The following is an 18,606-nucleotide window of genomic DNA, read 5'->3' as shown; positions in this document are numbered from 1 at the left end:
ACCAGCCACATGCAGAACTATGCCATTCACTCAGGTCCCAGATGCCTATCCTCTCACAACCTGATGTGCCAGTGCCCTTTTAAATACAGAGAAGATTGAAGTCTTTATCCTTCTATCTCCACTACAAACTCTGTTCCCTAGCCTCTTACTCCATTCCCCCTCTCTGGCCAAAGTCTTGATGCTGCACCAGCCTGTTCACAATCTTAGCATCTGATTGGACCCTGATCTGAGTCCTTAGCCCCACGTTCTCTTGATTATTAGGGCTACCTCCTTCCACCTTGTAACATCTCCACCTAATCTGTGCAGCTGAAACTCAACCAGGCTTTCCCCTCTGGATTAGACCATTGTCGTGGGCCTCCCAGTTTCCAACCCCAGGCACGAGCTCCTCAAATCTCTCTGGTGCACCACATCTTAATTTGCTTCAGGTTCCTGTAGTTCCCAATCCAGCAAAGCCTTGATTTTAAAATTCTCATCTTTTCCAAATCTATGGACTCACCACTCCCTGTCTCTGTAGCTTTTTGCAGCTTTACATTGCTCCCAAAATCCACATGTTCCTCTAGTTCTAACATCTTGCACTTCCCTGATTTTAAATCTCTCCACCAAAGGCGAATATGTTTTCAGTTGCCTGGGCCCTCAGCTCTGAGCTTTCAACCCGGCACAGTGGCTCAGTGGTTAGCACTGCTGCCTCACAGCACCAGGGATCTGGGTTTGATTTCACCCTCAGGCAACTGTCTGTGTGCAGTTTGCACATTCTCCCCGTGTCTGTGTGGGTTTCCTCTGGGTGCTCCGGTTTCCTCCCACAGTCCAAAGATGTGCAGGTTAGGTGGATTGGCCATGCTAAATTGCCCACAGTGTTTATGGATTTGTAGATTAGGTGGATGGGATGCTCTGTGGGTCAGTGTGGACTTGTTGGGCTGACAGGCCTGTTTCCATACTGTAGGGATCTAACCCGTTCCCCCTCCAAAAACCTTTCCATCGCTTTATCTCTCTCTCTCATAAGCTTAGCAACTCTCCTTCCCTAAAATATGGAGGCAATGGCCTAGTGGCATTATCGCTGGACTGTTAATCCAGAGATCCAGGTAATGTTCTGGGGACCTGGGTTTGAATACTGCACAGCAGCTGGTGGAATTTGCTGGTTGTTGGGAAAAACCCAGCTCTGGTTCACTAATGTCCTTTAGGGAAGGAAACTGCTGTCCTTGCCTGGTCTGGCCTACATGTGACTCCAGACCCACAGCAATGTGGTTGACTCATAATTGCCCTCTGGGCAATTAGGGATGGGCAATAAATGCTGGCCTGACCAGTGATGCCCTCATCCCATGAACGAATGAAAAAAAGTCATCTTTACCTGGGGCCTATTATATGTGACAAATTATATCTCAAATTCAAATTTTGTTTGGTGACACTTCCCTGAAGGACTTTGGGACATTTTGCTATTCCTGAAACACGCCCAGCATGATGATGATTGATCGAAGTTAGTGAGTGAGCGTTTACTTCAGAGAACCTGAACTTAGCCACTGTGAACAGGATTTCATTAAAGGCAACTGCTCTCCAAATAGCTAAGTTCTGGACCAGTCTGAGAAGAACCTTCTTTGGAGTTTGGAAGACAAATTGAAGAAACACAAAATGATTATCACTGTCGATTGTCGAAAAACCCATCTGGTTCACTAATATCCTTCAGGGAAGGAAGCTGCCACCCTTACCTGGTCTAGCCTACATGTGCCTCCAGATCCACAGCAATGTGGTTGATGATTCACTGCTATCTGGTCAATTAGGGCTAGGCAATAAATGCTGGTCTAACCAGCATTGCCCTCATCCCACAAACGAATTTTAAAATACCCACAAAAGCAAGGAAGGGATGCTCAGCTAAAGCAAGAGTGAAATCAAACTCACATACTCGCAATGCCCATTCTCTCTCTAGTCATCTGCACGAGAGAGACTTGACACCACAGAATCTGACACAATCAGAATCAGATAAGGTCAGGCTGCATAGGAGGAAACAACAAGGTTGGCGTAATATAGCTTCGGAATTTACTTCATGTTGTTGTCACAGGAATAAGTCTATTATAAAATGAGTTTGAAAATGGCTCACACCAGGAACATATTTAGGTGTTAGCAAGGGCTCATATATAGTGCAACAGACTGGCACATTCCAAGGTCCAGGACTACGTGCTGAGGGACACACTAAAGCTTGGGGCATTGTCACTAAGGTGGAGTGGGGAAAGACCACCATCTAGGGTCTTTCTGCCAAAGTACAATGAAGGTCTGTTCAGTTGTCAGAACCTCTCATTGCCTTAAAATGAATATAAATAAATATAAAATATAAGCTTCCTGCATATGGAGAAAATGCCTTTGTTTCTGCAACTGTAGAGAAGCTCTGAGAAATACAAAATTCCAATATTTGACTCTTTTCTCTGCAACGACTGTACAGAACTGATTTAGAACCGTTGTATGTACTAACAGATGATTTATGAATAAAGTATATTTGAAATTAGAAAACTAAATCTGAAAGTTGTTAACTTTTCACAAAACCAGAATGAAGATGAGCTGTGGGGTGACTTGATCTCCTTTCAGAAATATTGACCTGACTTTCACTTGGTTACAGAAGTGGATTTGTCTATATCTTTCAAACAAAAAGTAAAAATAATGCTTGGTCCCTGCTGGGTGTTGGATGACAACAACAAGAAGCTAATGATCTCAGCTCCTGTGACTTATATAACGGGAAGGCATTACTCTTCAAGTGTAATATCCTTGTTGTCAGAGTTCTCAGTAACACAGGCCAACAGGCCTGTTTCCATACTGTAGGGATCTAACCCTTTCCCCCTCCAAAAACCTTTCCATTGCTTTATCTCTCTCTCTCTCACAAGCTTAGCAACTCTCCTTCCCTAAAATATGGAGGCAATGGCCTAGTGGCATTATCGCTGGATTTTAATCCAGAGATCCAAGTAATATTCTGGGGATCTGGGTTTGAATACTGCACAGCAGCTGGTGGAATTTGCTGGTTGTTGGGAAAAACCCAGCTCTGGTTCACTAATGTCCTTTAGGGAAAGAATCCTTGCCTGGTCTGGCCTACATGTGACTCCAGACCCACAGCAATGTGGTTGACTCATAATTGCCCTCTGGGCAATTAGGGATGGGCAATAAATGCTGGCCTGACCAGTGATGCCCTCATCCTGTGAACGAATGAAAAAAAGTCATCTTTACCTGAGGCCTATTATATGCGACAAATGATATCTCAAATTCAAATTTTGTTTGGTGACACTTCCCTGAAGGACTTTGGGACATTTTGCTATTCCTGAAACACGCCCAGCATGATGATGATTAATGGAAGTTAGTGAGTGAGCTGGAATGTGCCTGCAACTGTGTGGTAATCCCTGGCAATGTGATTTTTCACTTTTATTTAATCATTAAATCACGATGCCAGGAACCCCTACAATCACAGCAAGAGGGGTGTAGGCTAGCATTCATCATGCAGCAGAGAGAGAGTCCTATAATTTTCAACTGATGACAATCAGACTTCCTTGAATGGAACAGAATCTGTAAAATAAAAAAAGGGCAGAGAGTGAGACAGAGATTGATATGATTAATTGCAGTCACAGCTTTATATAACAATAGAACAATGGTAGGCCATTCAGTTCTTCGAACCTGCTCTGCCATTCAATTAACTTGTGACTCATCTGATTTTAATCTCAACTCTACTTGCCTGCTTATCCCTCAACCTTTTATTCCCTTGGTCATCAATCTACCTCTGCCTTAAGCATACTGAAAGATTCTGGACCCACTGCCTTTGAGAAAGAGAACTCCAAAGACTCCCTGCCTCACAAGAATTCTTCCCTCACTATTTTAAATGGGTGCCCATTTATTTTTAGTTCTAGAATCTCCCACAAGAGTAACCATCCCTTTGACATCCACCCAGTCAAGTACCCTCAGGATCTTATACTCATCTTACAAAATCACAACAGTCCATTCTGAAGAAGGGTCTAGGCCCGAAACATCAGCCTTCCTGCTCCTCTGATGCTGCTTGGCCTGCTGTGTTCATCCAGCTCTACACCTTATTATCTTAGTCTATTATGCTTGTTTGGATATTGTATTTACTCAAATGAACCTCATCTATCTCTACGGAAAAAGTTCTGCTTTAATTCTGTTGTTAATTCATTTGGATCTTTGTTTACCAATTCCCCCACGCTTTTTTTTTTATTTTTGCTTTCTACACATTTTGTTATCATCTTTGCTCCCAGTATCTCTGCCCCAAATGCTGGCCATGTTAGAAAAAAGTTTGGCCTTTCCCAGATGGAGTATAGACATTTGCCAGCAGGGGGCACCAAATAGCAATCAGGCACAGCACTCGTGGGCTCATATTCACTCTCTTAGAGCAGCTGCTAGCCACTGTGCCTGACATAACTAACTGCAGAGGCCAAGGATTAAAACTTGGGACCCTCCTGACTGACACTGGCAATGCCTTTTATCATTCTCATCCTTCATATCTCCGATAACTGTCTGGGAGATCTGCACTCTGCCCTGATGTGACACGTTCAAGGTTTATCACATGGTTTGGGTGGAGTTTGCACGTTCTCCCTGTGTCTGCGTGGGTTTCCTCCGGGTGTTCCAGTTTCCTCCCACAGTCCAAAGATGTGCAGGCTAGGTGGATTAGACATTGTTATTGTGGGATTACGGGAAAAGGGGCTGGGTCTGGGTGGGATGCTTTTCAAAGGGTCAGTACAGACTTGATGAACTGAATGGCCTCTGTCTGCACTATAGTGAAAAGCTTTGATTCCGAGCGGTACAGGTAGATCACAGTATGCAAAAGATGTACAGATCAAAAAAACTTAAGAGGCATACAGGTTACACTGCACAGGGCATGCGCTAGGCGAGATCGACGTTAGCAAGATCAGCATTATTTGAGGCTAGAGACTCCATTCATCACTCCGATAATGGCTGGGAAGAAGCTGTTCCTGAACCTGCTCGTGCATGTGTTCAGGCTTCTGTATCTTCTGCCTGACGGAAGAGGTTGTAGGAGGTGTAATGTGTCTTTGATGATGTTGGCAGCCTTTCTGCAGCAGTGAGTCATGTAAATGGAGTCCATGGATGGAAGATTAGCTTCTGTGATGGTCTAGGTTGTGCACACTACCTTCTGTAGTTTCTCACAGTCCTGGACAGAGCAGTTGCCATACCAGGCTGTTTCGCACGTGGACAGTATGCTTTCAATGGTGTATCTGTAGAAGTTGGTGAGGGACCTTATGGACACGCCAAATTTCCTGAGCCGTCTGAGGAAGAAGAGGCGTTGTTGTGCCTTCTTGACCATCACATCTATGTGGGAAGTTCAGGACAGGTTGTCGGTTATCATCAGTCCTAGGAACTTGATGCTCTTCACCCTTGCAACCTCAGTTCCCTTGATGTAGATGGGGGCATGTTCTCCTCCTTTCTTTCTGAAGTCAATTATTAGTTTTTTAGTTTTGCTGACGTTGACAGAGAGGTTGTTTTCATTGCACCACATCACCAAGCCCTCTATCTCCCTCCTGTAGTTTGACTCGTTGTTGTTAGATATCCGTCCCACTTCAGAGGTATTGTCAGTGAACTTGTAGATGGCGTTCATTCAAAATTTGGCAACACAGTTGTGGGTGTACAGTAGGGGGCTGAGGACACATCCTTGGGGGGCTCCAGTGTTGAGTGTTATTGTGGAGGAGATGCAGTTACCTATCCTCACTGATTGTGGTCTGTGGGTCAGAAAGCTGAGGGTCCAGTTGCACAGGGCAGAGCCGAGACCAAGGTCATGCAGTTTTGACATCAGTCAGGAGGGGATAATGGTGTTGAAGGCAGAGTTGTAGGCAACAAGCCGGAGTAGACTACTGATAATAGCTGTGCTTTTCACTGCTTGGGCCCTGAGCTGTGCCATTCCCCTCCTAAACCCTCCACCTCACTTGCTACCTAAAACCACCTTTTGTTGCCTGTCCTAAAGTTTCTCTAGTAGGCTCAGGGTCATCTTATAATTGGAAACCCACTATAGTCCCAAAGGTGGGGTAGGAAGAGCGCAAGGGCAAGAGCGAGGACTGGTGGAGATTCAGAACAAGGCTAAGGAAGGCTTCATGGTGACCTCAGCTAGTGCGGGAGTTGAATCCATGTGGTCAATGTCAATCTGCAGTGCAAACTAGCTGCCCCACCCACTGCTTCCATTACTTTTTATATTGGATAGCACTCCTGAGAGCAGCCTTACAAGTGTTGAAGGTGCTAAATCCAAACTTCCACTTCTCTGTAAACTGTTTGAAAACCAAGACATTTTTCTCTTGTGAAATCTCGGGCACCTCTCCGAGAGCAGGGTAAATGCAGGAGTAAAGAGAGTCCATTTCCAGCATGGTCCCGGAGAGGATGGAACCTGAGAGTCGTACACACGATGTCACTAAGGTGCTGGGGGATTTGTTTTGTCCTACCCTGACAAACCCTCCCTATCCTCCTGACACAGTTACCTGTTCCACCTGCTGGCAGTCCAAAAATGTGGCAGAATCTGAAATCTGGCACGGTCTGGGTTCTGATGGTGCCAATTTGACTTTAGACCCAAGCTTTCTAAACACATGAAACTCAAGTCAGGCAGCATCTGCTGAGAAAGAAAAACAGAGATAATGTAGAAATTATGCTTTCCTCTCTCCACAGATGCTGTCAGATCTGTTGAACGTTTCCAGAATTTTCTTTTCACATTTTTCAGCATCTGCAATAATTGCTTTTGTACAGATATTTTCAAAATCAACCTGTTCAGAAATGTTGTGATAGATTGCTGGAGCAGCTAAGACCTGATCCCAGGATTTCTGGGCTTGGGGTGCAGAGGAGGTTCACTAGGTTGATTCGGAATTGAGAAGGTTGCTTTATGAAGAGAGATTGAGTAGATTGGTACTATATCCATTGGAATTTAGAAGAATTATGGGGCAATCTTATAGAAACATATAAAATTTTACAGGGAACACATAAGATAGAAGCAGGGAGGTTGTTTCCACTAGCAGGTGAAACTAGGACAAGCGGTATAGCCTCAAACTAAAGGGGAACAGATTTAGGACTGAGTTGAGGAGGAACTTCTTCACCCAAAGGGTTGTGAATCTGTGGAATTCCCTGCCCAGTGAAACAGTTGAGGCTACCTCATTGAATGTTTTAAAGGCAAAGATAGATAGATATTTGAATATTAAAGGAATTAAGGGTTATGGTCAGCAAGTGGGTAAATGGAGCTGATCCACAAAAAGATCAGCGATGATCTTATTGACAGGTGGAGCAGGCTCGATGGGCCAGATGGCCTACTGCTGCTCCTATTTCTCATGTTATGTTTTCTTTACCTGGCTAAGCTCATCCGGAGAATCCCATGCAGAAAGATTATATGCATCCATAGGGAATATTTGCAGGAATTGCACAAGTACGTTTTGAGATGAGTTGTTACTCTACACATTTTCCAGAATTACTTTGCTACCATTTCCCTTCAGTTGTGACAACTGCTGCACAGCACATTTTGGTCAGGCTTTCCCTCCATGTTTCTACAACATTGTGCGTGCTCCCCTCTGTGCAGTCAGAAAATCCTATGCATGAGACTTGAGCACATAACGTAGGTTGATGCCCATTGTATACAGCAGTTGATCTGGAGATGATTAACCAAGATACAAATGTAGCGCTGTCCACCAGGTTATTAGTAACAGCCTCTCACAGGAGCTAGTTAATGTGCTAATCTTACCTCAACAGCTAACAACCATGTAACTTAAGTATTTCCTAAGAGATACCAGGCTAACCTATGTCTTGTATCAGTCCTTAAATGGTGAACTCTATCATAGGCAAGGTACAATATAACAATGCACCAGCTGCAGACATCTCTTACAACAATGTTCTGCTGGGATGCTGTACTGAGGGAGTGCTGCAGAGGTGCAGCCATCAGGTGAGATGCTACACCAGGGCCCTGCCTGTTGTCCTTAAGTGGGTGTTGAAGAATCCAAGGCAGTTATAAATTTTCTCCAGTATCCTTTTGTCATCTTAATTTTTTGATGGGGTGTGGGCATCATTAGCAAGACCAGCATTCGTTGCCCTTCCCTTGAGCTGAATGCCATGTCAGAGGGCAGTTAAGAGTCGACCACATTGGTGGGCGATTGGAGTCACATGTAGGCCACACCAGTAAGGAATAGCAGATTTTTGTCCTCAAAAAAGGATACTAGTGAACCAGATGGTTCTACAATGGTCGATAAAATGTGGAGGTGGAGGCACACAGCAGGTCAGACAGCATAAGAGGAGCAGCAACGTCAATGTTTCGGGTTGGGACCCTTCATCAGAACTCGACAATAGTGGTGTCACTGCTATAGTAATGCAGAAGACCAGGCTAATACACTGGGGCATGGGTTCAAATCACAAAATGGGAGCTGATGGAATTTAAATTCAATTAATAAAATTAGGAATTGAAAGTCAGTCTTGGTAATGCTGATCATGAAACTATCAATTGTTGTGAAAACCTATTTGGGTTTTAGAGAAGGAAAATTATTAACTAGACAGAGCCAGAATGGCATGGGACTCTAGATCTACAGTTGTGTTGTTGACTCTTACTGTGCTCTAAAACAGCCAGCAAGCCATTCAGTTTCATAGGACATAGGGGCAGAAGTTGGTCATTTAGCCCATTGTCCGAGAGCGATTGGGGATGGGGAATAAATATCAATTTAGCCAATGACCCCCACATCTGTAAAAGGGTAAAATTTTTTACACCAGTTTCATAGTAGTAGTTACAGGTCCTCATTTCCCAATTTATCAACTGTATTTATATTCCACATGATGGTATTTGAAGTCAGAGGTTTAGTCCCAGCCTCTGGATTATCAATCCAATTACATGAAAATTATGCCTCCATCTCCTCTTGTCAATACCTATTTTTCAATTAATGCCACTGAAAACATATGAGTTGAGCACTGTCACTTTCCTCTAGCAGCAGATTGCTGTGAATAATTTGGCTGCTGCACATCCTAAACTCTAAACATCTCCCCTTCAAAATGTATCTCATTTGGGATATCCTGAAAGGAGCTATAGAAATGCAAGTCTCTCTTATTTTCAAACACATGCAAGAGATATATCAGGGCAGAACTCAAACTTTCAGCCTGAGCTGCTCCATTGTTCTCTCCTCAAATTCTACACATAGATGGTGGCACAGATGGGAACAATCTATGGTCAGAACAAAAACAGTGTATAAGAACTGCCCTTGCACATCTAAAAAGTGCCTCACCCCTTGCATCTTCATATTCCTCCTCAATTGCAGCTCCCAGGGAGTCAGGTCTTCCCTTTATTTGCTCTTGTGCAAACATGGACAACGTTTCTCTCAGTGGGTGCCATGTAAAAACTTTGCCAGGAGTGCGAAGAGACCTTCTTGTGCCAACATTTTTTTTGCACCAAACCACTCCACCCCCACCAGGTGAAACTGTACACATTGCTGTCCTTCTAGTCAGTTCGTCCAAAGGGGTATCTCACATGGAGAGGGATGGCACTATACTTCGACCCAGGTAAAACTAAATCTCAAAAAAAACAGAAATGGCTATGATGGCAACAAGAGATAGGGTTTGAAATTGGAGACGTTTTTATTGCAAGCATGGGAGAGGGCAGGGAGATGGTTCAATTATAATGATTGTAATCTGACAGTTGTGAGCTGCTAGTCTGGGCACATTTGTTGCAGTTTAGACTAGACCAGTTTCTCAAGCATTGCCAAATCAGCTCCAGTTATTTGTTCAAAATGAAGCCTTTTTCAAAGGCTTAGAAAAGCAGCACGAAAGTTTCATTTTTCTTTCTACCCCACCCAAAAACTTGTCATCTGACTGCTCAGGGGAATTTCTCTAAAACCTCGCCCATGTGATCATTATTTATAGATGGATATTGACTGTGGAAGGAATCACATTCTACCGGTTTTCCCTTGTCTATACTGGAAGACAAAGAGGGACAAAAATCAATTTAAACAGTCTCTTTCCTTACCCAGCAGCACTGAGGCTAATTGTTGAGTCTCTTCCAAATATACTACCAGCCCAGCAACCTCAGCACGAACCATCATTAACAATTGGAGGGGAGTTTCTGGAAGGGGCTGGATGTTGCAGTAACGCCCAGAGATTAATATCTATGATGTTTAACTTAACAAACCTCCATTTACAATGGGGCCTGATTCAACAGCACCAGCAAGAGGCAAATATGACTGTAGTCGCACAAAGTCAAGGTGAACAGTTTATTATCAGAGAAGGAGAGAAAAAAAAGACTTGCATTTTAGATGGCATTTTCACAACCTTTGGAAGTTAAGGAATTTTACAACAATGAAGTACTTTTGAAATATAATTACTGTTGTAATGTAACAGACTGAGGAAAAAGTAAAACTTGGATTTCCACTGCCTTTTACAACTTTAGGACATTCTAAAGTGCCAAGACAGCCAATGAAGTACACTCAAAGTGCAGTCACTCTTATAACCTCCCAACTCTCCTTTTACAGCACTTTCCAAATCTGGGGCCACCACAAGTTAGAAGGACAAGGCCAGCAGATAGCTGGGAACATTACTATGTTCCTATCCAAAGCACGCACATGCTGTCATGGCACATATAATCACAGTTCCTCCATTACTGCTGGATCTAAATCCTGGAATTCCCTTCCGAAATAGGCATATCTCCATCACACAGGCAGCATTGATTCAAGAAAATAGCTCATCACCACCCTGTAGGGCAATTAGGGATGTTGAATAAAAAATGTAAGAATTGGAGTTGTCAACTTAAGCCCAACAAAACTCCCACTAACCAGACAATCTCAAAGAAGCCCTTGTTGTCAGAATCATCCACCCACCCAGTTCTCACTGAGGGGGTCACATCAATTTTCAAACCTTGAAATGGGGTCATAGTAGGAAAAAAGTTTGGGAAGCACTGAATTAGTCATTTTAAAACCACGTGGTATATGTGGGACATGGTTTCACTTTAGTTCATTGTCAATTTTGTCCAGGTAACACTTCAAACATGTGTCTTTTGACTTTTCTGCATTCCCATTACACTAGAGGATGGTTCCATGTTTATTGACCTTTTTATCATTCCTCCCAGGCATGCTAACTATTAGTATACTCTTACACTGACTAATAATGACCATCCTGTGAACGATTAGAAGTGGGGGGGGGGGGGGGGGGTGTGTGTGTGTGTGTGTTTTTAAATTCTTTTAAGGGATGTGGGTGTCACTGACTAGTCCAGCATTTATCGCCCATCCCTAGTTGCCTAGAGAGCAGGAGTAAACCACATTGCTGCGAGTCTGGATTTACATGTAAAGGGCAGATTTCCTTCCCTAAAGGGCATTAGTGAGTCAATGACAAAAATGTCCAGTACTAATTGAATCTCTGAAGGGGTGGCAAGATGTCATCTTCTAATCTGTACAGCACTGGAGTTACCTTCAATGTTGAAATAAATTTTGACTGAATCACGGTGCCAATGCCAACTGTCTAGTATGTTAAATTTATAGTGTGTACTATATTGTTGATTTCTTCTCATTGTTGCTAGGCAACAAAGGATTAGTGGCTCAAGTTGATATATTTGTCCATTGCTCGCTTTGTGGAGAAAATAAAAGAGCAGGACTAGCAGTGCTTGAACTGTACTGTGTGTCCGTTAGTTGATATGTAATTTGCTAAATATATTGCAAGAAATAGTTTGAATTCCTGCACCATGAGACTTGCACTGATAGAATCTTGCTGTCATTTGGGCTATGCAAAGACCAGGGAGTGAACTCTCCCCAATGTCCTGGCCAATATTTATAATTTAATCAACATAACTGGGAAAAACACAAACAGTGATTAACTGATGTAGGAGCAAATTACTTCAGATGCTGGAATCTGTACTGAAAATAACAATGCTGGAGATTAAGTGGATCAGACAGCATCCATGGAGAGGAGCAAGCTAATGTTTCGAGTCTAGATGATTCTTCATCAGAGCTGAAGTGAAGTGTGGAGGGGACAACATTTATGTTATGGGGGGTGGTGGGTTGGGTGGGGATGGTGGTAGTGGGTGTAAGGTGCTGGTGGAGGAAAGATGTTGATAGTTCAGAATAAGTGATGGGAATATGAGAATGGCAGAACGATGGTGTGTCTTCTGCCAGACTTGAAAGGACAGGCACTGACCTGAAGAAGGGTAATACCTGAAACATTGACTGCCCCTTTCCTCCAGATGCTGCCTGGCTTGTTGTGTTCTTCCAGCCTCCTGTTTGTCTACCTTGAAAGGACAGGCACTGGGACTGGGGGGGTGGGGGGTTAGGACATGATAACAAGCTTAAAAGAAAGGTTCACAATTTGAAAGTGTTTAATTCAATATTAAGTCCAGAAGTCTGTAAAGTGCCTAGTCTGAAGATGAGATGTTGTTCCTCCAGTTTGCGCTGTGATTCACTCGAGCATTGCAGCATACTGTGGACAGACATGTGGGCACACGAGTAGGGTTTGGAGTCACACTTAGGCCAGACCAGGTAAGGATGGCAGTTTTCTTCCGTAAAGAGAATTAGAGAACCAGATGGGTTCTTCCCGACGATTGACAATGGTTTCATGGATATCAGGAGTCTCTCAATTCCAGATTTTTATTGAATTCGAATCCACCATCTGCCATGGTGGGTTTTGAACCTGTGCCCCCAGAATATTTGCTGGGTCTCTGGACTAACAGTCCAGCAATAACATCACTAGGCCCTCACCTCCTCAGCGATTTACAGGGATGTTGCTGAGAATGGAAATTTTTAGCTCTGGGGAACAACTGGATGGGCTGGGTGTGTTTTCTTTGGAACAGGGGATGCTGAGGGGAAAGCTAATTTAATCTAGATGTACAAAATTTACACTGGCAGAGAGATCGAGATGGACAGGATTAGAAAACTTTATTCCCCTTGGTTAAGACTTAAAGTAAGAGCTATGAGATTGAAGAGAATTGTTTTTTCCCCCACCCAGACGGTGCTGAGAATACAGAACTCAGTGCCTGAGTTGGTTGGCTGAGGCAGAAATCCTCAATATTTAATGTAATGCACAACCTACAAGGCTACAGACCAAAATTTGGACAGCGAGATGAGGCTAAATCGATACTTTCCAGCTGGGGAGACAAGCTGCACCTAAAGGTTTCCTTGTGTTCTATAAATTTCCACAATTTTATAATTTGTATGATACTTTGATAGAATATTGAGAATAAAATTTCGTTATCCTCTCCATCCAAATCTCTCTCTGTTTGTCTCCATTTTGACAGAACATTGGTGTCTATGCAGGCTCTCTTTAAGGCACCAAGATATTCCCAGAGTTTTGCCTCTCGTCTGTCCTTGTCTCAGTTTGTACTTAATGAAACACAGAGGATTGCTCACATTCACAGTGTAGAGGTCACGGTCAAAGATTCTCCTCAGCTCGCCATTGATCCATACTCCCATCCTGAGGCAGCATCTTCAGGGCTGGTCAGGAGATTGGGCACATGGGCTGCTTGTAGAAGTCAAATGAAAAACCTGTATCGTTAGAAACAAGGAGAAAATTGAAGGGAGGTTGATAGGCACATTTGTCTCCAGAACAGCATTTGGTCTCAGAACCATGCATTTGAACATCGATTTATTATAAGTTTCTTCAATAAATACTGGGCAAGCTGCCACATCTGTTGAACTCCTGAATTCTCCATGATTCATCGCACCATTCCCTAGGCTGTCATTAAGAATACAAATATAGAATCCCTACAGTGTGGAAGCAGGTCTTTCAGCCCAATGAGTCCACACCGATGAACCAGAGAGCATCCCACCCAGACCCAGACCCAGACCCAGACTCCACCTTACCCCTGTAACCCTGCATTTCCCGTGGCTAATCCACCCAGCCTGCACATTCCTGGACACTATGGGCTATTTAGCATGGCCAATCCACCTAACCTACATGTCATTGGAGACTGTGGGAGAAAACCCATACAGACAAGGGGAGAATGTGCAAACTCTATACAGACAGTTGCCCAAGAGTAGAATCGAACCCGGGTCCCCGGTATTGTGAAGCAGCCATACTAACCACTGAGACACCATGTAGGAGGAACGACCAGGTAAACCAAAATGTATCTGTTAGATTATGCCAAGTTTGGGTCTCATAAACTGTTGGAGAAATAGCTTCTCCCAGAACAACCAAGACTTGCAGAGTTCAGGCAAGAAACAGTTAGAGAACTGCTTGCATCCAGAACCAGGGGTCATAGTCTACGGATACAGATCATATAGGACTAAAATGAGGAGAAAGTTCTTCTTCACCCAGAGAGAGTGGTGAGCGTGTGCAATTCCCTGCCACAGAAAGCAGTTGAGGTCAAAGCATTCGGAGATAGCAAGAACTGCAGATGCTGGAGTCAGAGTTGATACAGACGTAGATGCGTCTAGGCCCAAAACGTCGACTCTCCTACTCCTCTGATGCCCTGACATAACACTCCCCTCCAGCCCCACCACACCCGGCACTTTTCCCTGCAACCACAGGAAGTGCTACACCTGCCCCCACACCTCCTCCCTCACCCCCATCCCAGGCCCCAAGAAGACTTTCCACATCAAGCAGATGTTCACCTGCACATCTGCTAATGTGGTATACTGTATCCGCTGTACCCATTGTGGCCTCCTTTACATCGGGGAAACCAAGCCGAGGCTTGGGGACCGCTTTGCAGAACACCTACGCTCGGTTCGCAATAAACAACTGCACCTCCCAGTCGCGAACCATTTCAACTCCCCCTCCCATTCCTCAGACGACATGTCCACCCTGGGCCTCCTGCAGTGCCACAACGATGCCACCCGAAGGTTGCAGGAACAGCAACTCATATTCCGCTTGGGAACCCTGCAGCCCAATGGTATCAATGTGGATTTCACAAGCTTCAAAATCTCCCCTCCCCCTACCGCATCCCAAAACCAGCCCAGTTCGTCCCTGCCTCCCTAACCTGTTCTTCCTCCCACCTATGCCCTCCTCCCACCTCAAGCCGCACCCCCATTTCCTACCTACTAACCTCATCCCGCCCCCTTGACCTGTCCGTCCTCCCTGGATTGACCTATCTCCTCCCTACCTCCCCACCTACACTCACCTTTACTGGCCCCATCCCCGCCTCTTTGACCTGTCTGTCTCCTCTCCACCTATCTTCTTCTCTATCCATCTTCTATCCGCCTCCCCCTCTCTCCCTATTTATTTCAGAACCTCCTTCCCCTCCCCCATTTCTGATGAAGGGTCTAGGCCTGAAACGTCAGCCTTCCTGCTCCTATGATGCCGCTTGGCCTGCTGTGTTCATCCAGCTCTGCACCTTGTTATCTCAGATTCTCCAGCATCTGCAGTTCCTACTGTCTCTGATGCCCTGCTGTGTTTCTCCAGCTCCATATTGTATCGAGATCAAAGCACTGAATGCTTTTAAGAGGTAATTAGATATAGTTCTTTGGGCTAAAGGATCAAAAGAGTATGGGGAGAAAGTGGGACAAGACATGGAGGTAGATGATCAGCCATGATCATATCGATTGGTGCAGCGTGCTAGAAGGGCCGAATAGCCTACTCCTGCTTCTATTTTCACTGCTTCTATGATATAGGAAATGGTGGCAAGTATGGGAAGCAACGAGTCACAAATTTAAACACAAGAAAGGTGGGAGTATGAGCAGAATGATCAGAAAAAGGAGTAGAACTAGCCATTGCACCAATAGAATAGAAAAAAAAGTGAGGTAGATAAAAATTTTAGGTGGCCGATGTGAAAGGAGAGTTCAATTAGCAGGTGAGAGATTTCCATAGGTACAGGAGCCCTTCAACCCTTGTGGGAAATTGGTTTCTAATCTTTCTTTAAAAACTCATTCTTAAAGGAGCAGGCATCACTGGTGACATTTATTCCTGATTAATTGTGTTTAATTCAGGAAATTGAGAATTAAATGCTTGGTGCAGAAGAAGTCAGTTGGCAGGCTGCCTTACCTCAACAATTTGACTGAGCAAATTGGGTCTTCAAATGATAACCTGAAAATTTAACGTTGCAGTTTTTCAATGCACAATCACCGAGAGGATCACAGAGAAAAATATTGTTTAGAAAGCACTTGGCATACTGTTTCAATTCTGCTTGGATAGTAATGTAATGGCAATTGGTTAATCACTTACTGTTTTGCCACTAGATTCTCCTACATTTAAAAGCAGTCAAAAAATGATCAATTTCAACACAACGTTAATCAGATAAGATGTTCAACCAAGGTACCATCTGCCTTTTCATGTGGGCATAAAAGACCCCACAGCACAAGCCAAGGACAAGCAGGAAAATTCTCCCTAGAGTCCTGGCTAACAATTACGTTTCAACTTAAATCACAAAAAAGGAGATTATGTGGTTATTACCATATTGCTGTGTGAGAGAGTTTTCCTACATTACAACAGCAGCCACACTTCAATTGGCTGTAAAGTACTTCAAAATGGTCAGAGTTGTGATACGCGCCATATAAACGCAAATCTTTTTACTGTCATAGTAAGCCTTTTGGATGAACATTCGTAGGTTAACACTACATAAAGAGGGATTGCGAATCCTCAAACAGACAGACTCTGCCAAAACTATAAATGTTGTTATTAATGGTGCTGGAGTTCCAGAAAGAAAAGAGAGAAAAGAGTGCCCACTTAGAGTGCCCAATTCAATTAATAAGATATCAGTCTGAGCATTTGGTCAATATGCTCAGCTACAGACTCGTTTTTTTTAATGTGCTCCACTCTATGGAGAGAGATCCATCTTTGAGAACATGATGGAGACATACTGACTGATGGGAAACAAAACCAGACTGCACTTAAGTCTACTTCCTTGCTGATAATGTAACAAACAGATTTAGTTAATGAGAGTTAAAATGGAGTCCAGATTACAATTAGTTGGTTTTAAGCAAATAATTTTTTTTGCATAACAGGTTTTATGTTCCCCTCAATTGTATTCCTTCCTCCTCACTTTATCTTATAATTATATGCTTTTAGAAAAGTAGCCTATTTGGATATGTTATGACATAGCTCTGAGCTAGTGTGACTCAGCTTTGGTGCAGCCCAAACCTGTTGTAATTGAGCAATCCAAATACTTATTCTAACACAGCAGGACTCCAGATAATTATCGAGACCTGAAACCATAAGACCATAGCCTCAGAGACAGTAGGAACTGCAGATGCTGGAGAATCTGAGATAACAAGGTGTAGAGCTGGATGAACACAACAGGCCAAGCAGCATCAGAGGAGCAGGAAAGCTGATGAAGAAGGGTCTAGGCCCGAAACATCAGCTTTCCTGCTCCTCTGATGCTGCTTGACCATAGCCTCTGTTGGTTTTTCCCTTCCCATTTCCACTCAGCTGATTTCATCAGAACGGGAGTACACCATTCAGCTCCACCAGATGGAGGTATCCGCGGCCTAATGGTATTATCACAGGATTATTAATCCAGAGACTCTGGTAATGTTCTGGGCCTATAGGCTTGAATCTTTCCATGGCAGGTGGTGGAATTTGAATCCAACAGAGTCATAGACTTGTACAGCATAGGGATACAGGCCCTTCAGTCCAACTTGTCCATGCCGACCAGATATCCTAAACTAAATCTAGCTCCATTTGTCAGCAGTTGGCCCATATCCCTCTTAAACCCTTTCTATTCATATACCCATCCAGATGCTGTTTAAATATTGTGATTATACCAGCCTCTACCACTAGGCAGCTCATTCCATGCATGCACCACCTTCTGTGTGAAAAAGTTGCCCCTTAGAACCCTTTTAAATCTTTTCACCCCTCACTTTAAACCTATGATCTATAGTTCTGGACACGCCCACCCTGGGGAAAAGGCCTCGACTATTTACCCTATCCATGCCCCTCATGATTTCATAAACCTCTATAAAGGTCACTCAGCCTCCGATGCTCCAGGGAAAATAGCCTCAGCCTATTCAGCCTCTCCCTATAGCTGAAACCTTTTAACCCTTGCAACATCCTTGCAAATCTTTTCTGCATCCTTTCAAGTTTAACAACATCTTTCCTGTACCAAGGGGACCAGAATTGAATGCAGCATTCCAAAAGTCTGGAATTAAGAGTCTAATGATAATGAGGAAACCATTGTGAATTATTGGGGTAAAAACATTCATTAATGTGCTTTAGTTAAGGAAATTTGCCATTCTTAACCAGTCTGACCTACATGTGACTCCAGACCCACATTGATGTGTCTGACTTGTAACTGACCTCTGGAAGGCCCTAGCATTCATGTGTGTCAAGAACAACTAAGGGCAGCAATAAGTTCTGGCCTGGCCAGAAATGCCCATGTCCCATGAGTGTATTTTTTTAAAAAAAGACCCATCTCCATGTTCAATTAATGCATTGCTCATCTGTATCTTTATCCATCTACCTTTGCCAAAATCCTGGAATTCTGTTTCTGCACACCAACGACTGAATTAGTTCAAGAAGCTGGCTCACCATCACCTTCAAATGAAAATAAAAAGGTTGGTCTAGCCAGCAATGCCCACCTCCACCTCCTTGAAAAAAATAACAACAAAACTTGCCTTGGTTCCTTAATCTATCAATCTCAGTTTTGAAATTTTCAATTGACACTCAGCCTCAACAGCTTTCTGAAGGCGAATGTTCAGGTTTCTGCAACTTCGTGCATGAAGAAATGTTGTTATCTGACATCAGCTAGCTCTAAGTTTAATGATCCTA

General features: G+C 43.7%; 1 long non-coding RNA gene across 3 annotated transcripts in view; it reads right to left on the bottom strand.

Moving 5' to 3' along the window:
- Positions 1-2,447: 2,447 nt before the first annotated feature.
- LOC125486456 overlaps positions 2,448-18,606 on the bottom strand; it is a 32,667-nt gene continuing 16,508 nt past the window's right edge. For 2 of the 3 annotated variants that reach the window (XR_007265113.1, XR_007265115.1), the window contains 3 exons: positions 13,317-13,451; positions 6,459-6,586; positions 2,448-3,534 (listed from right to left, as the gene is read on the bottom strand). This is a non-coding gene — a long non-coding RNA (uncharacterized LOC125486456). The remainder of the gene's footprint in view (positions 3,535-6,458; positions 6,587-13,316; positions 13,452-18,606) is intronic. The other variant, XR_007265114.1, reaches the window with a different exon arrangement.

The sequence above is a fragment of the Rhincodon typus genome, chromosome 29 (genome assembly GCF_021869965.1).
Source record: "Rhincodon typus isolate 14 chromosome 29, sRhiTyp1.1, whole genome shotgun sequence".
Classification (NCBI taxonomy): domain Eukaryota; kingdom Metazoa; phylum Chordata; class Chondrichthyes; order Orectolobiformes; family Rhincodontidae; genus Rhincodon; species Rhincodon typus.
The sequence above is the reverse complement of the archived record's forward strand: the minus strand, read 5'-3'. Positions and strand labels throughout refer to the sequence as shown.